Source organism: Zonotrichia albicollis, chromosome 1 (genome assembly GCF_047830755.1).
Source record: "Zonotrichia albicollis isolate bZonAlb1 chromosome 1, bZonAlb1.hap1, whole genome shotgun sequence".
Classification (NCBI taxonomy): Eukaryota; Metazoa; Chordata; class Aves; order Passeriformes; family Passerellidae; genus Zonotrichia; species Zonotrichia albicollis.
The window spans coordinates 981695-1004353 of NC_133819.1; positions in this window are offsets into that span (position 1 = coordinate 981695).

Genomic DNA, 22659 nt, shown 5'->3' on the forward strand with positions numbered 1-22659 from the left:
GACAGAAAGGCAGAGACCCCACAGCAGCCTGAACAGGATGGTCACAGAGCTGTCCCTCAGTTGGACTGTGGAGCTCCATCCCTGCAGTGACATTGCTGTGCCCAGTGGAGAGAGGGCATTGCTGTGCCCAGGGAACACAGGACATTGCTGTGCCCAGTGGAGAGAGGGCATTGCTGTGCCTGGCACACACAGGGCATTGCCGTGCCTGGCACACACAGGGCATTGCTGTGCCCGGGGCACACACACAGGACATTGCCGTGCCCAGGGCACACACACAGGACATTGCCGTGCCTGGCACACACAGGGCATTGCTGTGCCTGGCACACACAGGGCATTGCCGTGCCCAGAGCACACACAGGACATTGCTGTGCCCGAGGCACACACAGGGCATTGCAGTGCCCGGCACAGACAGGGCATTGCTGTGCCCAGGGCACACACAGGACATTGCTGTGCCCAGGGCACACACAGGACATTGCTGTGCCTGGCACACACAGGGCATTCCCGTGCCCACAGGCAGAGCTCCCAGCCAGCCCAGCAGCAGAGGGAGCCTGGGCTCCCAGCCAGGCCTGTGCTGACCTGACACACCACCTGCCCTCACACCCCTTGGCTCTGCACATGTGGCATCAAAGATGCCAACAAAGATGTGCAAAGATGCCAACAACACAAGAATTTTGGGAAGAGCCAGCCCTAGCAAAAGGTAGGACTGGAGGGTCATCAAGCTCCACAGAATGGGGAGCAGCCCAGAATCCCAAAGGGATGTTTCCAACAGTGCTTCCCAAAGCTCTCCCTCGCTGGGAAACATGCAAAACAATTAAAGCCACGGAAAGGTCCCATCCTTCCCTGCTCCCAAAGGCACCTGCTCAGGAACAACAGAGCAGCCAAAGGAAGTATTTTCAAAACAAAAGCAAAGAAGCTGCTGAGGCTGACAACAACACAGGATGCTGACGTGGGCCTGAGCACCCCAACAAACACCGTGTCACTGCTGCTCCCACCTCGTCATGCTCTGAGGCGAGCACGGTGACTAACAGCATCTGCACACACACACACACAGAGATTGTTGTGCAGCAAACAACAAGAGCCAGTTGTGAGCACAGCCTCAGGTGCACACACCTCAAGGTGCACAGCCCCAGACCCACGTAGAACTTTGATGCTTACAAGGAATGGACTTAGATAAGGCAATATCAACCTCGGGATGGTAAAGAAGCAGATGTCACCTGGCACGTAAAACTCACCTTCACAACTAACACTCAGGCAGCACTACCCATTTCAATGAAGCCACTCATACCTCAGGCGCTGCCCCCAGGTCCTGGAGAAAGCCAGAGGCAGCCCCAGCCTGAGGGATGCTGATGTGCAACAGATTATAGAGAGCAGTGTAGGTGTGTCACTGGGTGAGGAATTGAGGTTTTGGGGTTTTTAGTGTGTTGTGGATGGCAGCAAGATGGAGGGCACAGGATGTCATCCTGGGTTTCTTCTTCATGCTTCTTCTTCCTCCTTCTCCATGGGTTTGGGTGGCATTTTGTGATTGGGCAGAAAAGTGCCCATTGCAGCTCTGTGGGATCAGTTATTGGGTTAAAAGGGAAAATAATCCAGGTGTCAGCTCTTAATGGGATAGTTTAGTCTGAGAAGGACTTGGAACAAGAGATTGTTGCCATTTTGTGCCTTCTGATGAAAAGCTGCTGAACTCCCAGCAGTGAGACTGTTTACTGATAGGAAATAATAAACACCTGAGTCTGAACATGAACTGCTGTCTCAAGTGCCTTCAGTCCAGACCCAGAGAAACCAACAGCTGGAACCACCACAGGTTGGATATCAGGAAAAGCTTTTTACAGAGAGTGATAAAGTTCTGGAATGGCTGCCTGGGGAGGTGGTGCAGTCCCCATCCCTGGGTGTGTTTAACAAAGCCTGGATGTGGCACTGGGTGCCAGGGTTGAGTTGAGCTGTTGGGGCTGGGTTGGACTCGATGACCTTGAAGGTCTCTTCTAACCTGGGCATTCTGTGATTCTGTGAATGGAGGGGCAGCTCTGATCTCTGCTCCCTGGGACTGGGGAAAGGCTGGAGCAGTGTCAGAGTTTTCACTGATTTATCACACAATTCCTTGAGTGAACAATCATCTGTGAGGAGAACAGCAGTGGGACACCATCCCAACACCAGCACAATCCTGGGTAAAGCTCCAGCATTTCTGTCTGAGGATGAGTAGCTCTGACTCTGTGTAAAGGAACCAGCTCTGAAGAGGTGGATTAAAAACGTGAGTGCTTTTCCCACAGCAGGAAATGGGACTGGAAGGTAAAATAAATGAATAAATGCAAGAATTTTGTGTGCATGGGAAGGGGAGAGTTGGAAAGGCAAAGGGAGTTTGGAAACCCTTTGGAGACCCAAGTGAGAGTTTTCAAAGTAACAGAACCATACACTGCTCTGGGTTGAAGAGGACCTTAAAAATGATCTTCTTCCAAGGTTTAGGTTGGATATCAGGGAAGTTTTCTTCCCCCAGAGGGTGCTGGGCACTGCCCAGGCTCCCCAGGGAATGCACACAGCTCCAAGGCTGCCAGAGCTCCAGGAGGGTTTGGACAACTCAGGGACAGGGTGGGATGGTTGGGGTTGGACTCAGGATCCTTGTGGGCCCCTTCCAACTCAGAATATTCCATGACTCTATGATCCAGCCCAGTCTACCTGCAGCTGGGGTTTATTGATGAAGTCTCCAGTACTCTTAGATGCTGAGAAGGAGGAAATATTGAATTTTTGGGATGTGCCCATGACCCCACACTCCTGTGAGAGCCTCAGGTGCCCCTGGGTTGCTCCAGCAGGCAGTGGAGGGAGATGTTCTTGATGTCAAAGCTGTTCTTGATGTCAAAGCAAGATATCAGGGGTGGTGAAGGAGGTGCTGAGGGGTCCTGTTGAGACCTCCCAGTGCCCAAGCCAGGCCCCCCAGGCTGCAAACTGGGCACAGCTGAAATGCCAGGAGGTAGAGCCATGGAAATGTGCTGTGAAACCAAAGAGGAGTTGGAGGAGACACCCAGGAATGGAGGCAAGGTTGGAAATCATTAGAGCAGTTCAGTCCACCAGCTCCATGGGCAGAAGGATGGTAGTTTATGAGCCCATGAATGGATGTTCAGAAATAAAGAGCTCTTCAGTGTGTCACACAAAGGTGGGAGGAGATTTAAACACAAATAAACAAAGTTAGCTATAATAAAACACCAAACACAGCACCTGAACTTGATTGTGTGATAGGAAAATGCAGCAGAGAGGATGGCAATTCACAACACACAGGTTTTACAAGAGACAAATGTTTTATCTAAATGTATTTTCTAGTTCAAGCAGGTTTTTTTCCTTCTCTGGCTTTTATTTACACAGGAAGACTGGGACAGTAATCCCAGCTCTTCTCTGCGTATTTAAACTCCCTGAACAGAGGCAGAGGATGAGGAGGAGAGCCATGGAAGAATCACCACATGAGTCACTCCCAGCCCAATTAGGCTTCCACACAGACACCACCAGATGGGAATTCGTCATGCATTGCCTGGAGACAGAATTACACCTGTGAAGACCACGATTCTCAGAAATCCTCTCATCCTTCCTGTCAAGGGAAGGCTTTCTTTGCATTCCTCCCATTTTTTTCAGCTCCTCCTTTCCATTGGTGTGTTCACATGAACTCATTCCACTGAACCTCTCCTGTGAGAAAAGGCTGAGAGGGTTGGGATTGCTGAGCCTGGAGAAGAGAAGGCTCCAGGGAAAAATGGTTTAAAATGGAAAAAGGGGAGATTTAGATGACATATTATGAAAAAATCCTTCCCAGTGAGGGTGAGCAGGCCCTGGCACAGGGTGCCCAGAGGAGACGTGGCTGCCCCTGGATCCCTGGCAGTGCCCAAGGCCAGGTTGGACACTGGGGCTGGGAGCAGCCTGGGACAGTGGGAGGTGTCCCTGCCATGGCAGGGGTGGGACTGAAAGCGCTTTAAAGTCCCTTCCAACCAACCCATTCTGGGATTCGTTGTCTATGGAACAGCAGCACCTTCTTAGAGCAGCACTGACAATGGCAGCTTTGGTGCCTCTGTTCGGAATGAGGCCCCACCATTTGCCTTCTCATTTCATCTCCTGCCTTTGCTCAACCCAAATTTTGGACTCTTATATTGGTTAAAGCAGCCCCAATCCAAACCTCAATGGTAACTGGATTAAGGAGTATTTCATTTCATTGCTGTATTACTTAGAAACCGTGCTATATTTATAAATATATAGAGAGATATATATACAAAGATATAAACATATAAATACAAATACAAATAGTATTAATATAATATAATATAATAATACAAAATGCATAATATATAATATATAATATATAATATATAATATATAATATATAATATATAATATATAATATATAATAGATATTAACTTGTATATTATATACAGTATATACTATATGGTATATAAAAATATTATACATTTTATATAATGTATATCATATATCATATATCATATCATATATATTATATATTATATATTATGTTTTATTTTTATATATTATATTTTATAATTTATTTATTATTGTTATTATATGATATTATTCTATATTTTATGTAGCATATAATATTATATATTATAATATATAAATTATATTATAATATATATAATATATTATATATATTATAATATATAATAGATTATACATAATACATAATATATGATATATGATATATAATATATAATATATAATATATAATATATGATATATAATTAATATATAATATATAATATATAATATATAATATATAATATATAATATATAATATATAATATATAATATATAATATATAATATATAATATATAATATGTAATATATGATATATGATATATGATATATAATATATTACATATTCTGGATAAATATTATATATTCTGGATATTTATAAATATCCAGAAGTTCCACAAGAATTCAGCTCTTGCACCAAATGTATCAGAAGAATAAACCCACCAAAATCAGATAAGCCCACAGGAGGGGAGGCCTCTGGAGCAGAGCATGTGTTCCCCACTGCCATGCACCATCTCCTCCCATCTCCCGCCCACAGAACTTGCCCTCTTCAGGCTTTCCTGGTAGAGGACCTACCCCAGACAGGCCTTTTCCCTGGTAAGGACCTGGACTGTCATGGCAGAAAGAGCCATGAGAGGATTGGCAAGGAGGATTCCATGGAGGATTCCATTCCCACAGTCCATCCCCTCCCAGGGGAGCAGAGGGAAGGGCTGGGATGAGCCTGGGGTGCTTCGTGCTGGACTCTGGGAGTAGCAGTGGGGTCACACCCTGCAACCACAGCTCAGGGTGGCACCAGGGTCAGGGAACAGCAGCACCCCAGGGCCATCCCTCACCCCAAAACCCCACAGACCAGGTACAGCCTGTCCAGGGCCATCCCTCACCCCAGAACCACACACACCAGGTACAGCACCAGGTACAGCCTGTCACGGGCTGATGGGGCCCCCAGGGCAGCTGCTCCTTCTGATCCTTGTGCAGCCTGACCTAGAGCAGAGGCTGGACAGAGCTAAAGAATAAAGCAGGGATTTATTCAAAGGCCTCCATGGATGCACCTTGGGCAGCACCAGAGCCCAGCCAGGGCTGCACCCAAGATGAACCAAAATGGCCCCAAAATGCACGAGCGCTCCCGGGCTCTCTCCCTGGGATCAGTTCTGCTCCATTTGCACCTTGCAGTTCATTGTCCCATTCCAGCTTTAGCCCAGGCAGTCTCACCATTAAATATGAATATTAAACATGGAGGTGTGTCATGGTTTGAGCCTGGCACAGAGCTAGTGCCTCTCATGAAAATGCTTTTACTTTGGTGTCTGCTGTGAGATGTGACTAGGAATAAGCAAAACAGGCTCTAACTTAAACATAAAGAACACTTTATTACTTAAACTACAGGAAAATAGGGAAAGATTATAAGGAAAAGAAAAAAAAATTGAAAACCTTACAAAAACTACTTTTCTTCCTCTCTATTACTTGACTTTCTCAATCTGATACATTCTCTCAAAATACTCAACTGCTTAGCTTGGCACTACACTTTAGTATACTCAAACTTCAGTTCATGAAGAGGAAAGGAGTCTTTCTTGTTCTATAGGCTTCTTCTGGAAACACACTGAAACTTCGTGTGCTTCTTTGTCACTTCGGCACCGCCTGGAAAAAAGTCTTTTTGCTGCTTGTGACATCTTCTTTCTATGCTCAGTGCTCTCACTACTGAGACATGGCCAGAGCTGCTTTTAGGGTTGTCTTTCAAGGATGTCTTGTCTCACTCTAAAAAGGCACAGTCTCTGCTTTGGGACATCTGTCCTTCCCATATTTTTCTAACCCCCTGGGGCCGGGGGGTCCTCACGAATGAACTTTCTTGGTTTTGAGGCACTGCTTCTCCCTAAATGCAGTCTGTGTCACAGGAACAACTGAGTCTATGGCCACAAGAAAAGTCTAGCTAAAAGGCCACTCTAAATCATCTCTTCTCATCTAATCATCTCTACGTTCTTCGGGCCAGGTCCTTGTCTCATCTCATCTCTTATCTCCCTTCTTATTCAGCTTCGAGGAGGATTAGCATTTTTGCAAGGCCCCAATCATGAAAGAAAGGGTTAAAAGTTTTCAGTCTCTATCTGTCTCGGAGTGGCACTCTCACACACGCTGCCCACACGCTGCCGCTCCGGCCGGGCACTCTTCCTCCCCCCTTCTCCTCCCGGGCTGGCTGCTATCACATCACATTCAGACGCCGGCTCTCCTCTCTCTCTCCCTCCTGGGGGGGGGGGGGGGGGGGGGGGCTGGCTGCCCGATGTCTTTTGGGGCTCCGCTACCCTTCCATCCTTGAGAACTTTCTCACCCCCATCTCTGTCCAGGCCCCGGGCCTACCGCATGGCTGCCCCTCTCCCGCCCAGCAGTAGAGGCTGGACGGGGGAAGAGATCTGACCTCTTCGAAGCGACGTCTCAAGAGAGAGTGCTAAGGGCAGTGCCCTGCTTTTTAACTCCTGTGTATTCTCGGAGGTGTGTCCAAACCCCACTGGCTACACCAGGTGTCAGTCTCAAACTCAAAACCTTCATTGGTTTGACCACAGCTTCCCAGAATTCCCACTCCTTCCTGGTCAAACCACCACAAGGTGTTTTCAAAAGAGACAGCAGGGTTTTGAGCTTTTTTTTAGTTGACAGCTGATATAATCTGGGGACTTGTGATAAAATTTTGGGACTTGCTGAGCCAAGGGCAAAGTGTTCCTTGCAAGAGCCAGTGCTCAGTGCCAGACAGGGCAGGTGATGGCTGGGGAGCAGAGGGTGGGAAGGTGCCTTTCCTTAGGGAAACACCACGCCTGGCAAGGGATTGCAAACACCACTGGACTGCGGTGGGCCTTCAAGGTCTCACCACACCAAAACTCTCACCACCTTGCCTAAGATAAATTTACGTATAAAAATAGATAAATTCGTAATATATAAATATATATATTGCATATACATATGTATATTATATAAATATATATTTATATATAAATACATATTTATATATCTTATATATAATAATATATAAGATATAAATATATATAATAATATATTGAATAAATATAATATAATAGAAAAATAATATATATAATATATTAAATAACATATAGTATAATATACTATATTTAATATATAAAATGTATAATATATAGTTATTATACATAATATTATATGTGTTATATATGTATAAATGTATTTATATTATATTATATTATATTATATTATATTATATTATATTATATTATATTATATTATATTATATTATATTATATTATTATATATAAATTTAGATATATAAATAAGAGAAGTGCCACCCTCACACACACCAAATATGTCCCTTCAGACCCAAACCAGCCACGAGGGAGGGCTCAGGGTGTTCCTTGCTGTGCTCAGGGCTGAGCTGTTTTCCCCCAGCTGTTCCCTCTCCCCAGTGTCACCATTCCATGGGACACTCCATCCCTGCTCCCCTCACAGCCCTTTGAAGGGGCTGGGCCCTGGGTTTATCTCCAGGATTTTTCTAATGAGCTCTTAAACCTTCTATCAGTGACACATTCCATCAGTGGATCTGAGGCACCTAAATAAAATTGACATAAGGCAAGGCCTTTTAATTATCCAATTATTTTGTTTCAAGCAGCAGCTGGTAAAAAATAAAAAGACTTTGTGTTCTTCTTTCGTCTCTGTTGACATAAAATCAAGGATCAAAGCACCTTAATTTTTGGCCTCTGATTTTTCTTTCCTTGATTTAAACACGCCTGTTATGAGTTCTGTGGCCTTCCTGCCCCTTTGCTTATTTAGCAGTGATTAGTGAGTCCTGAAGCTGCAAAGCTTGGAGTTTGCTGTCCTGAGATGAAGGCCCCTTGGCACTGGGGGCTGATGCTGTGCAGAATAAGCCCTCATCTGTCACAGATATCTTTTATGGAAAATCCTTTCCTTAGGATTTTTCCTCCTGAGAAGTCGGGAGGCCTCAGGAACAAAATGCAAGCATTGATTATCTGCTGCTGTGGAATGCAACAGGTGCATCTGTGATTGGTCTCATGTGGTTGTTTTTAATTAATGGCCAATCACAGTCGGCTGGCTCAGACAGAGAGTCCAAGCCACAAACCTTTGTTATCATTCTTTGCTATTCTATTCTTAGCTAGCCTTCTGCGAAACCCTTTCTTCTATTCTTTTAGTGTAGTTTTGATGTAACATATATCATAAAATAATAATCAGCCTTCTGAAACATGGAGTCAGATCCTCGTCTCTTCCCTCATCCAAGAACCCCTGTGAACACCGTCACACAGCACACCCTGTAGATCCAGCTTGGACCTCCCCTGGGCTTCTTAAAGAACAGACACTGTGGATGCACATGGTCAGATGGATTCTGCACCAGGCTTCATCTGCAGGATGGAGTTTCCAAGGAAATCTCATCCCAACAAGCAATTTGGACCAGCCCAGATCAGACTTGCCCCTGGAGAGGTCTGTCCCTCCCCAGGCAATGGTGATTCCAGATTCCAGGAAGGTGGGAAAGATCAGCCCCATGAGTTTTTCCCAAGTGTACAACGAAAAGCAAATACCACTCAGTTTCCTGATTTCTCCTTGCAGAACCTGGACCTGCAGATGAGGTGGGCTGTGAGTGTCTAACATGGGATGCAGAGTCCATTAATCCAAGTGGATTCATCTGTTGGACCCCTGGCTGCTGAGAATTTCAGATTTCTGTGACCCCCAGGAGAACACTGCACTGATCTGAGGCCCTGGAGAAGCTCCCAAAATGGAATGATAGAACTGGGATTGTGGGTGTGAAGTTTGGATAGAAGTGTGTGAGATCACAGGGTGGGAAATTCAGAGTTTAAGGGTTTACAATAGAGTAATGGATATAAAGCAAGGTGGAGGTTTTGGGGTGGAGGCTTCTTCTTCATCTTCTTCTTCTTCTTCTTCTTCTTCTTCTTCTTCTTCTTCTTCTCCACCTCTTCTCCATGGGTTTGGGTGGTTTTGTGTAATTGGATAAAAAGTCCCCATGGCAGCCATGGGTGGTTGGTTGTTGGGTTAAAAGTAAAAATAATTGAGGTGTCATTTCTTAATTGGACAGATTATCCTTAAAAGCACTGACAGATCCAGAGCACACAGCCTCAGGCTGCACCAAGGGAAATACAGGTTGCATAGCAGGAAAAAGTTTTTCACAGAAAGAGTGATAAAGTTCTGGAATGGCTGCCCGGGGAGGTGGTGGAGTCCCCATCCCTGGGTGTGTTTAACAAAGCCTGGATGTGGCACTGGGTGCCAGGGTTGAGTTGAGATGTTGGGGGCTGGATTGGATATATATTGGTTGATGATCTTGAAGGTCTCTTCCAACCTCGTCATTCTGGGAATTCTGTGAATTTGAGTACAAAATTGCAGCTGACAATGTCAAATTTACTCTGATAAATGTCCACATTCAGCCACTCCATCCCTTTGGCTACACCAGGGGTTGGACTCACTGATCCTCATGGTCTCCCCAAACCCAGGATTTTCCATGATTCCAGGAACACAATCAGGGCCCAGCTGCTGTGTTGGAGACAAAGCCCTTGGGAATGGTCCAACCCTCTTAACTTTGAACACCCACAGAAGGTGGCAGCTTCTCTCGTGTCTCTTCAGGCTGAACCTTTCCTCAGAGCTTTCCTGTTTGTTTCTATGGGCAGCACAGGGCAGGTGGGCACCCCGGAGTGCCAAACCAGCCCTGTGGCCATGCAAAGGCAGGTGAGTGAGCACCATCCTCACCGAACCTGCTGCACTTCAGCCCAAGCTGAGATTCCTCTGAGTTCGTGCCACGGTTGGTGGCTTCAGGTGTCCCAAAATCCTGTGAGATCCAGGGGAATGGATATCCACAGAAGGGTTGGGACAGCAGAAAGGCAGGGACCAGGGTTTAAATCTGAAAAACCCCAGATGTGGCATTACCTGAGGACTTGGGGAAGCCCAAGGAGCAGAAAACTCAGACCTCAAAGTAAGAATCCATCTCTGAGGGTGCAGCTTCATCTGGGGCTAACAGGAACAGGATTTGGGAAAAAAGAACTCAGAGTTGGGGTTGGAGCACTCCCATAAACCAGAGTTTGAGGTCTGGCAGCCTGCAGACACAGGCTAGCTCAGATTGAAACTGTATGGGAAGATCAGAATTGGGGTCTCCAGAACTTAATCATATCAGAAACCCCAGGTTATTCCTTTCAAAATTAAAGAATCATTACTTTGAAAATTAAAGAATCATTAAAGAAGAAAGCCAAGGCAGAGCTCAGCACTGTGTCTTGCTCAGAGGAACAGGAATTTCACACAGCAGACACAGGAATGACAAACCATAATTAACATCTGGGAGCAAACAGTGAGGACCTGGAGAGGCAACGACTCCTGGTTGTAAATTGAACATCACTTTGGGCAGGGGGTCAATAAAAATGGGCTTTCACCTGCTGCTAATTATTTCCCCCGCTACAATAGCTGCTTGTTCCCACTCAGGGCTGTGAGACAGAGGGTGGAATTCACCTCTCTGAGGCAGCTCTGACCTGCTCACACTCAGGTCCTTGGCATAAAGGTGCTTTTTACCCCCGTGTGAAGCTCAGAGCAGCTGGAAAATTGCATATTTGGATGTGCAGAGCCCGTGGCTGGGCTCTGGCAGCAATGGAGGTGGCTGGGATCCAGCTGCAGAACCTGCCCTCCCTCCCCATGTGCGTTCGTGTGCAGGCAGTGCGTGTTCATGCAGCGATGCAAATGCACCAGCAGCAGGGGTTTTAATGCATTCGGATTTCATCGCAGCTTGAATTTAAAACAAAATAAAAAAAAACACCACCAAAAAATAAACCAAAAAAGAAAAAAGGAAAGAAAAAAGGAAACAAAAAGAGGGGGGAAAAAAGGAAAGGAAAAAGGAGAAAAAATATAAATAAGAAAGAGAAAAAAAAAAGAGAAAAAAGGAGAAAAATAAAAAAGAAGGAGAAAAAGAAAGGAAAAAAGAAGGAAAAGTAGAAAAGAAAGAAAAAAGGAGAAGAAAAATAAGAAAGAAAAAAAAGAAAAAAAAAGAAAAAAGCAGAAAAATAGAAAATAAATAAAAAAGAAAAAAGAAAGAAAAAAAGGAGAAAAATTAAAAAAAGACAGATAAAGAAAGGAAAAAAAGGAAAAAAAAGAAAGAAAAAAAGGAGAAAAATTAAAAAAAAAGAAAGAGAAAAAGAAAGGGAAAAAAGAAAGGAAAAATAAAGGAGAAAAATTTAAAAAAGAAAAAAAAGGAAAAAAAGAAAGGAAAAAAAGGAGAAAAATTTTAAAAAGAAAGAGAAAAAGAAATGAAAAAAAGAAAGGAAAAATAAAGGAGAAAAATTTAAAAAAGAAAAAAAAGGAAAAAAGAAAGGAAAAAAAGGAGAAAAATTTTAAAAAGAAAGAGAAAAAGAAAGGAAAAAAAGAAAGGAAAAAAGAAGGAGAAAAAAACAAAAAAGAAAGAGAAAAAGAAAGGAAAAAAGGAAAAATTAAAGGAAAAAAGAAAGAAAAAAAAGGTAAAAAATGAAAAAGGAAAGGAAAAAAGAAAAAAGGAAAGGAAAAAAGAAAGAAAAAAAAGGAGAAAATGAAAAATGAAAGAGAAAAAGAAAGGAAAGGAAATGAAAAAAAAGGAAAAAAGAAAGGAAAAAAAGGAGAAAATGAAAAAGGAAAGGAAAAAAAGGAGAAAAATTAAAAAATAGAAAGAGAAAAAGAAAGGGAGAAGAAAGGAAAAAAAAAGGACAAAAATAAAAAAAGAAAGAAAAAAAGAGAAAAAAAGAAAGGAAAAAAGCCCCACATTTTTTAAGCCTTCCAAACAAACGCCCTTTTCAACCCACTGGCAATTATGGAGAGGTCCTGATCCTTTCTGCATGTTACTGTCAAACAAGTTTTCAGTAGGATTCAATAAAGTGATCTGACATTTCTTTGGAGATCTTTACACACAGTAGCTCAAGCCACGAAAGAACTTCACTTCTGGCAGCTCTGTGAATATTTTATTTTGCCCAAAGCTAGACAGGTGTGATCAAGAAGAACAGGGGGGAAAAATATATTAGCAAAAAGCCTTTCAGTGGCAATACAGGTGTTTGCTGGAGTGCGCTCAGTTTGGGTTGTGTGTGTGTTTTTTTAAAGGAGAAAATCTTGGTAGAGTTAGGATTAAAGGCACAGCACATTTATTTCATAGAGTGAAAGTCAGGGAAGCATTTTCTAAAAGAAAATTTAGGGGTTTGCCCCCGGAAAGGGCATTTTGAGCAGATCTGAAATAAGGATTAAGCTCCTCATTCCCACAAGCTCAAAGAGGTTTTGGCACATTGGGTATTCCCTGGATCCCAGCCCTTCTCACCGAGCGCTGGGGAGTCACTAAAGGGTTAAATGAGTTTATAATTCCCAGAACAAGTCAATACATTCATTCAAACAGTTACAGAAAGGTCACAGGCTGGGATGCCTGAAACCTGCTTAAGCAACAATTTTTTTGCTCCTCAGGTAAGGCGAAAGGCAGGGAACATTTCCTGGAGCAGAAATCCCAGAGACCAGGCTGGAGATCCTGCCAAAGCTCCAGCACAGGGGGGAGAAGCTGCTCTGGGATTTTTTGGGATCTGGGAAGCCTCCTCCCAAGTCAGGGGCTCGGGAAGTTTGTTGGAAATGAGAGGTGGGTTGAGAAAATGGAGTAGAAGTGTCTTTAATTCAGTGTTGGGGACAAAGTGTGACAGAGGAGTTGGGGCCAGCAGGAGGGACACCCCCAAATGCCACTGCAGGCCCTGTCCTGGGGGTGTGGGACATTCTGGGACCCTTCTGGAGCCATCCCTGGGGGTGTTGGACATTCTGGGACAATTCTGGAGCCATCCCTGGGGATTTGGGACATTCTGGAGCCATCCCTGGGGGTGTTGGACATTCTGGGACCAACCTGGAGCCATCTCTGGGTGTGTGGGACATTCTGGGACCATTCTGGAGCCATTCCTGGGGGTGTGGGACATTCTGGGATCCTTCTGGAGCCATCCCTGGGGGTGTGGGACATTCTGGGACCATTCTGGAGCCATCCCTGGGGGTGTGGGACATTCTGGGACCATCCCTGGAGCCATCCCTGGGGGTGTTGGACATTCTGGAGCCATCCCTGGGGGTTTTGGACATTCTGGAGCCATCCCTGGGGGTGTGGGACATTCTGGGACAATTCTGGAGCCATCCCTGGGGGTGTTGGACATTCTGGGACCATTCCTGGGGGTTTTGGACATTCTGGGACCAACCTGGACCCATCCCTGGGTGTGTGGGACATTCTGGGACCATTCTGGAGCCATCCCTGGGGATTTGGGACATTCTGGAGCCATCCCTGGGGGTTTTGGACATTCTGGGACCAACCTGGAGCCATCCCTGGGGATGTGGGACATTCTGGGACCTTTCTGGAGCCATCCCTGGGTGTGTGGGACATTCTGGGATCCTTCTGGAGCCATCTCTGGGGGTGTGGGACATTCTGGGACCCTTCTGGAGCCATCTCTGGGGGTTTTGGACATTCTGGGACCATTCCTGGGGGTGTTGGACATTCCTGGAGCCATCCCTGGGGGTGTTGGACATTCTGGGACCATTCTGGAGCCATCCCTGGGGGTGTTGGACATTCTGGGACAATTCTGGAGCCATCCCTGGGGGTGTTGGACATTCTGGGACCATTCTGGAGCCATCCCTGGGTGTGTGGGACATTCTGGAGCCATCCCTGGGGGTTTTGGACATTCTGGGACCATCCCTGGGGGTGTTGGACATTCTGGAGCCATCCCTGGGGGTGTTGGACATTCTGGGACCATTCTGGAGCCATCCCTGGGGATTTGGGACATTCTGGAGCCATCCCTGGGGGTTTTGGACATTCTGGGACCATTCCTGGAGCCATCCCTGGGGGTGTTGGACATTCTGGGACAATTCTGGAGCTGGATCCAGGCCAGGGAGGAAGAAGAGGGATGGAGAGCCTGGAGCAGCTGGGCACTGGGTGATGGAGGAGGCAAAAGTGATGGTCTGAGCATCTCCAGCTGGGATGGTCTTCAGAGATCCTAAAAAGGCGTCAGCTCGACCCTAAACATTACAGAATTAGGCTCTCAGTGCCTGAGCTTACAGCATTTTGTGTGAAAATCACTTTTTCTGGTGAATAACCTCCATGGGCTGGTTTAGCTTAAAAAAGATGTTTGTACACAGCTTTTCTTTCACTCTCCCAGAGGGATGGACAAGCAATCAGCCTGCAGGGGTTTCAAAAGTGAAGGAGAGCAGCCGTGGGGAAGAAAAAGAAGGAAGAAAAATGAAGATTAAATTTAACAAATTAAAAGAAAGGAAAAGGAAAAAAGAGAAAGAAAAAGTAAAAGAGTAAAAGATAGAAGAAAAACGGAAAAGGAGTAAAAGAAAAAGAAGAAAAAGAGTAAAAGAAAAAAAAGAAAAAAGAGAAAAAGAAGAGAAAGAAAAAGAAAAAGAAAGTCACAAGAGGGAAGCGGTACATTTTTCTTTAGGTGAAGTCTCACTTTGCATTGATCACAGGCACAGAGGATCCCAGCTGCCATAACCAGAGAAGAAATATATTTAAGAGCCTTCAGAATAATCAAAAAATGATTAGGAAAAATCTGATGCCTCTGGGAGCTGAGTCAGGGCAAAACTCCACCTAAGGAGCTCCAAACGTCCTTCTGGAGGGAGTTCTTCAAGCTCTTCAAGAGGCAGATGCATCAAGGGTTTTTGGGGTTTGAAATTTAGGTTGGATGTCAGCAGAAAGTGTTTCACAGAAAGAGTGATAAAGTTCTGGAATGGCTGCCCGGGGAGGTGGTGCAGTCCCCATCCCTGGGTGTGTTTAACAAAGCCTGGATGTGGCACTGGGTGCCAGGGTTGAGCTGAGCTGTTGGGGCTGGGTTGGACTCGATGGTCTTGGAGGTCTCTTCCAACCTGGTCATTCTGGGAATTCTGGGAATTCTGTGAGTTCAATCACCTCACTGAGATGCCTCCATCTGGCCAATGTTTACTCTGTGACACCTTTAGGGGGTTTGCCCATGTCATGTCCTCACTTTTTCAGCAGGAAATGGAGGATTTGGAGCTGATGGGCACAGATGGGACAGCGGAGGATAAAGAGAAAGAGAGACAGGGTTGTTACTCAAACACAGCGAGCTCTGGAGGTATCTGGCTGGGCTCTGCCATCTTTTGGGGCTACAAAGGGTGTCAGGACCAGCAGCCCTGTTGGGGCTTGCTGCAAATATTGCCTGGATTGCACCCAGACTGCCCTGCCTTGCTGCAAGGTGAATTTCAGACTGACCAAAGCCGTGTCCTCCCTCAGCCACGGGCAGAGTGTCACCCACAGATGCATAAATCACATCTGGAGGTCAGCCCCAGGTGAGCTGCAGCCACAGGGAAGAGAAGGCGAATCACGGCTGGAATCAACCCTGCTCTGGGCAGGGACAGCAAAAACCCAGGAGAAACCACACATGGCTCTGGGGACACTCAACAAATGTCACTGCTCTGGTGGCATCAGAGCAATTGGGCCACCAGGGTTACTTGTGGCACCGAAGGCCACAGATAAATGGCACCCGTGGGCCAGGAGAGGCGGCAGCAGGACACGTGGCACGTTTTCCATTTGGGAAAAGGGAGGAAGGAGGGTTTGCCTGTGCTGGAGGCAAGCAGAAAAGAAAAAGAAGAAGAAAAAGAAGAAAAAGAAGAAAAAGAAGAAAAAGAAGAAAAAGAAAAAGAAAAAGAAAAAGAAAAAGAAAAAGAAAAAGAAGAAGAAGAAGAAGAAGAAGAAGAAAAAGAAGAAGAAAAAGAAAAAGAAAAAGAAAAAAGGGAAAAGGAACAAGAGGAAGAAAAAGAAAAAGGAAAAGAAGAAGGAAAAGAAGAAGAAAAAAGTAAAAGAAAAAGAGTAAAAGATAGAAGAAAAAAGAAAAAGAAAAAGAAAAAGAAAAGGAAAAAGAAAAAGAAAAAGAAAAAGAAAAAGAAAAAGAAAAAGAAAAAGAAAAAGAAAAAGAAAAAGAAAAAGAAAAAGAAAAAGAAAAAAAAAGAAAAAGAAAAAGAAAAAGAAAAAGAAAAAGAAAAAAGGAACAAGAGGAAGAAAAAGAAGAAGAAGGAAAAGAAGAAGGAAAAGAAGAAGAAAAAAGTAAAAGAAAAAGAGCAAAAGATAGAAGAAAAAATAAAAAGAAAAAGAGAAAAGTGGAAAGGGAAAGGAAAAAGGAAAGAGAAAAAGAAAAATATAGAAAAAAGAGTAAAAGATAGGGAAAAAAGAGTAAAAGATAGGAAAAAAGGAGTAAAATATAGAAGAAAAGGAGGAAAAGAAATAGAGTAAAATACGGCAGAAAAAGAAAAAAGAAAAATAGTAAAAGATATAAGAAAAAAAGAAAAAGGGTAAAACAAAAGAAAAAGAAAAAATAAAAGAAAAAGAAAAAGAAAAAGAAAAAGAAAAAGAAAAAGAAAAAGAAAAAGAAAAAGAAAAAGAAAAAGAAAAAGAAAAAAGAAAACAGAATCCCTGGAGGGAAGGGGTACATTTTTCTTTAGGTGAAGTCACACTTTGCATTGGTCACAGGCACAGCGAAGGATCCCAGCTGCCATAACCAGACCAGAAGCACTGAGCCACCTCCAGCCTCACAGCAGGCCTGGGTTCCTCACCTGCAAACCCACCCTCCACAGAGGATTTATGATCCTAAAAATGATTTTTATTTTTATTTTTTCGCTTGGTGCTGTCTTATGCTTGTGGCTGGGAAGTTGCCCAATGCTTCCCTGCATTACTGAAAACACCTGGCTCTATTTTGGGGAGGAAAATTCACTTTTTTTGCTGTTTGAGCAGCAGAGCCCCACAGGAAAGGAGGGCTCAGGATCTTGGGAGCCTCTCCAAAGCCTTTTAATTACCTTTGAAATAGGACAGGTCTCTCTCTTTGGGGAGCATCACGAGACCTGGGAGCAAAAAAAAAGCTGAGAGAGCTGGTCCCACCGACTCCCTGCTCCAAGCCAAACAGGTTTGGCCAGCCCTAATTAAGGTAATTAATATCCCCAAGCCTGTTATTAAGCAAGAAGCAGTACAAGGGAGTCTCCCCTTTACCTCGGGGTCCTGCTGAGCACCTCAGCCCAACAAGCAGCTCATTGTCAGCCCCAGGGCTGGGTCCTGCTGCTCAGGGGACCCCAGGAAGCCACCGGAGGAGCCCCCAACCCTTTTTAGCACCATTGCAGGCCGTGTTCTAGTTGTGCTTTGGGCACAAATGTGCAAACCCAGGGCACTGGGAATATTCCTGTGTCTGCTCTGGGGTGCCCTGACCCCCAGGGCAGCACTGCCTCTGACCCTCATCCATGGAGAAAGTTTCCCAGACTTCAAGATAGACTGGAATTCACAAAAGTGTGAAATAGATTATAGAGAGCAGTGTAGGTGTGTCACTGGGTGAGGAATTGAGGTTTTGGGATTTTTAGTGTGTTGTGGATGGCAGCAAGATGGAGGGCACAGGGTGTCATCCTGGGTTTCTCCTTCATGCTGCTTCTTCCTCCTCCTCCATGGGTTTGGGTGGCATTTTGTGATTGGGCAGAAAAGTGCCCATTGCAGCTCTGTGGGATCAGTGATTGGGTTAAAAGGGAAAATAATCCAGGTGTCAGCTCTTAATGGGATAGTTTAGTCTGAAAAGGCCTTGGAACAAGAGATTGTTGGCCATTTTGTGCCTTCTAAAGAAAATCTGCTGAACTCCCAGCAGTGAGACTGAGATAAGAAATAATAAACACCTGAGAGTGAACATGAAATAACATCTCAAGTGCCTTCAATCCAGACCCAGACAAACCCACACCTGGAACCACCACACACAATGATGCCTGGTGGGGTTTTGGGGCAGTGGGAGGTGCTGGAAAGGTGGCCCAGGTTATTCCCGCCCAACCAGGATTCCGAACCGGGAATCCGAACGGGGAATGTCGAACCCGGAATCCGAGCTGGGAATGTCGAACCGGGAATGCTGAACCGGGAATGTGGAACGGGAAATGCCCAGCCGGGAATGTTCAGCCCGGAATCCAAACCGGGAATGCCCAACCTGAATGTGGAACCGGGAATTCCAACCGGGAATCGGAACCAGGAATGCCCAGCTGGGAATGTCGAACCGGGAATGCCAGACCCGGAACATCGAACCTGGAATCCAAACCGGGAATGCCAGACCGTGGAACCGGGAATGTCCAGCCCGGAATGCCCAGCCTGGAATCCGAAACGGGAATGTCGAACCGGGAATCGGAACTGGGAATCGGAACCGGGAATGCCGCTCCTCCGCCGGGAGCACCCAGAAAGTGACAGTGACAGTGACAAAGGCGCGGGGATGTCACCCCTGCTCTGAGCGACACCGGTGACACCGAGTGACCCCGCGGGGCTGGCGCTGGGGTCACGCTCCCGTGCTGGGACAGCACGGCCACCCCTGGGGACAGCCCTGGCCCTGTCCCTGCCAGGCCGGGGACAGCGGCTCTGTCCTGGTTTAAAGCCACCGCAGGCACCGCGGCCATGCCCGGGCCACCGGCTGGGGGGTGGCAACAGCGACACGGGCATCGAGTGTGACAGGGACACGGCCATAGAGTGTGACAGGGACACAGCCACAGAGGGACACTGCCATCGAGTGTGACAGGGACACAGCCATAGAGGGACACTGCTATCAAAGGGACAGGGACACGGCCATCGAGTGACACTGCCATCGAGTGTGACAGGGACACGGCCATAGAGGGACACTGCCATCGAGGGTGACAGGGACACGGCCATAGAGGGACACTGCCATGGAGGGTGACAGGGACACGTCCATCGAGTGACACTGCCATCGAGTGTGACAGGGACACGGCCATAGAGGGACACTGCTATCAAAGGGACAGGGACACTGCAATCGAGTGACACTGCCATCGGGGGGACAGACACTGCCATGGAGGGTGACAGGGACACGGCCATCGAGTGACACTGCCATCGAGTGTGACAGGGACACGGCCATAGAGGGACACTGCCATCGAGGGGACAGGGACACGGCCATCGAGGGACACTGCCATTGGGGGACACTGCCTTCAAAGGGACAGGGACACTGCAATCGAGTGACACTGCCATGAAGGAGACAGGGACATGGCCATTGAGTGACACTGCCATGGAGGGTGACAGGGACACGGCCATAGAGTGACACTGCCATCAAAGGGACAGGGACACTGCCATCGAGTGACACTGCCATCGGGGGACACTGCCATGGAGGGGACACCGCCATCACCTGGGCCATGTCCCCCATCCTTGTCCTCGGCAGGCCCTTGGGGACATGGCTGCGGCCAAGGCCACAGGGTTTTGCTGTGACCTGCCTGGGGAGGTGACACCGGGGTCTGGCCCTGTCCCTGGGGCCTCAGAGGTGGCACGGCCACCCTGCTGGTGTGGCACACCCCGACAAATGGCACCTGTCCCCACACAACCGTGGGTGACACCTGTCCCCTGAGAGTGCCCTGGCAGGGACCCTGCAGGGCCATCAGAGCCCGGTGGCACCACACGTGTCCCCATGGACACGACAGTGTGACACATGTCCCCTGCCACCACACACCCCCCGATGGATGGCACCTGTCCCCTGTGTAACCATGGGCACTTGGCAGAGTGGCACTGTCCCCACACAGCCACACCAGCTGGAACAAGTGACACCTGTGACACCTGTGCCCCTGACACACCTCAGCAATGGCACCTGTCCCCACCCAACCACGGCCACCTCCATGGTGTGGCACCTGTCCCCATGGCACCATGGCCACCCTGACCATGTGGCACCTGTCCCCAGGGTACCACAGTCACCTCAGTGCTATGGCACCTGTCCCCAGAGGGCCACCCTGACAATGTGGCACCTGTTCCCAGGGTACCACAGTCACCATGCCACCATGGCCACCCTGACAATGTGGCACCTGTCCCCACATGGCCACAGTCACCTCAGTGGTGTGGCACTTGTCCAACCACGGTCACCTCATTGACTCCACAGCCACCCTGACAAGGTGGCACCTGTCCCTGTCCAACCACAGTCACCTCAGTGACCCCATGGCACCACAGCCACCTTGACAATGTGACACCTGTCCCCACATGGCCACAGCCACCTCAGGGTCCCACAGCCACCCTGACATTGTGGCATTTGTCCCTGCACAACCACAGTGACCCCAGTGGCACCACGGCCACTCTGACAATGTGGCACCTGTCCCCATGGTCACCCTGACATTGTGGCACCTGTCCCCACGGCACCATGGTCACCCTGACAATGTGGCACCTGTCCTCACATGGCCACCCTGACAATGTGGCACCTGTTCCCAGGGTACCACAGTCACCTCAGTGCTATGGCACCTGTCCCCAGAGGGCCACCCTGACAATGTGGCACCTGTTCCCACGGTACCACAGTCACCATGCCACCATGGCCACCCTGACAATGTGGCACCTGTCCCCACATGGCCACAGTCACCTCAGTGGTGTGGCACTTGTCCAACCACGGTCACCTCAGTGACTCCACAGCCACCCTGGCAAGGTGGCACCTGTCCCTGTCCAACCACAGCCACCTCAGTGACCCCATGGCACCACAGCCACCTTGACAATGTGGCACCTGTCCCCACATGGCCACAGCCACCCTGACATTGTGGCATCTGTCCCTGCACAACCACAGTGACCCCAGTGGCACCACGGCCACTCTGACAATGTGGCACCTGTCCCCATGGTCACCCTGACATTGTGGCAGCTGTCCCACGGCACCATGACCACCCTGACAATGTGGCACCTGTCCTCACAGCAACACAGTCACCTCGATGGTGTGGCACCTGTCCTCACATGGCCACCCTGACAATGTGGCACCTGTCTCCACATGGCCACAGCCACCCTGACATTGTGGCATCTGTCCCTGCACAACCACAGTGACCCCAGTGGCACCACGACCACTCTGACAATGTGGCACCTGTCCCTCTCCAACCACGGCCACCTCAGTGTCCCCATAGCACCACGGTCACCCTGACAAGGTGGCACCATGTCCTCACATGGCCACCCTGATAATGTGGCACCTGTCCTCACATGGCCACCCTGACATTGTGGCACCTGTCCCTGCACAACCATGGTCACCTCAGTGGGGTGGCACCTGTCCCCACACAGCCACAGCCCTGTGGCACCTGTCCCTGTCCAACCACGGTCACCTCAGTGACCCCACGGCACCACAGCCACCCTGACAAGGTGGCACCTGTCCCCACACTGCCACCCTGACAATGTGGCACCTGTCCCCACACAGCCAAAGCCACCCCGATGCAGTGGCACTGTCCCCATGTCACCCCCGATGTCCCAGCCCATGCCCCTGTCCCCCCAAAGGGGGTGTCCCTGTTTAGGGCTGCAGAGGAGGGTCCCAGGTGACACTGCAGGGCCAGCTGAGGTGACAGGCCCCATGGATGTCCCCAGCCCTCCCGGTGTCCCCAACCCGGGCCACAGCGGCGTTTTTGGGGAGCAGTTTCACCCCAAACCCACCCGGGGGTGACACGGAAGGGGGGTGGTGACACTCGGTGCCACCTCCCCTGCAGGACCCGCCCCCACCCGGGGTAATCGAGGACAAAACGACGCCCGAGCGACTTTCGGGGTGGCGCGGGGGGGTCCCCACGCAGGGACCGCCTTGGGGACATCCCCAAGGTCCCCAAACCCAACCCCAAATTCCCCCCCCGGCCGCGCTGTCCCCACCCTGCTGTGCCGCTCCAATGTCACCGCGCACCTGTCGCCGGGCGGTGGCGCCGGAGCGGGGGGGACACGGGGACCCCAAAAACCCTCCCGGGGAGGGCGGGGAGGGGCAGGGGGACCCCGAATTCACCCCGGGAATGGGGAGCGGGGCGGGCGGGGGGGTCCCCAGGGAGGGGACACGGGGGGCTGGGTGGCCTTGGGGACACAACGGGGAGCGCGGGTGGGGGGACGCGGTGACAAACGGGGGTGGCGCGGACACAGCGGGGGGGTGCGGGGTGTGACAGCGCAGGGGGGATGCGACAATGGGGGACAGCAGGGGATGGGGACGGGGATATGAGGAGTGGGAAGGGAGGGCGGGGGGGTCCGCGGTGGCGGTGGCGGTGCCCGGCGGCGATGGCGGTGGCGGTGCCCGGCTCACCTTGGCGAAGTAGAGCATCCAGAGCTCGCAGAGGCGCTCCCGGGAAGAAGCCATGCCCGGGGCCGGCCCGGCTGGGAACGAGCGGCGGCTCCGCCCCCCCCGGACCACCCCCCCGGCCCGTCCCGGTACCTCCCCCAGGTGTGGGGGGCGGG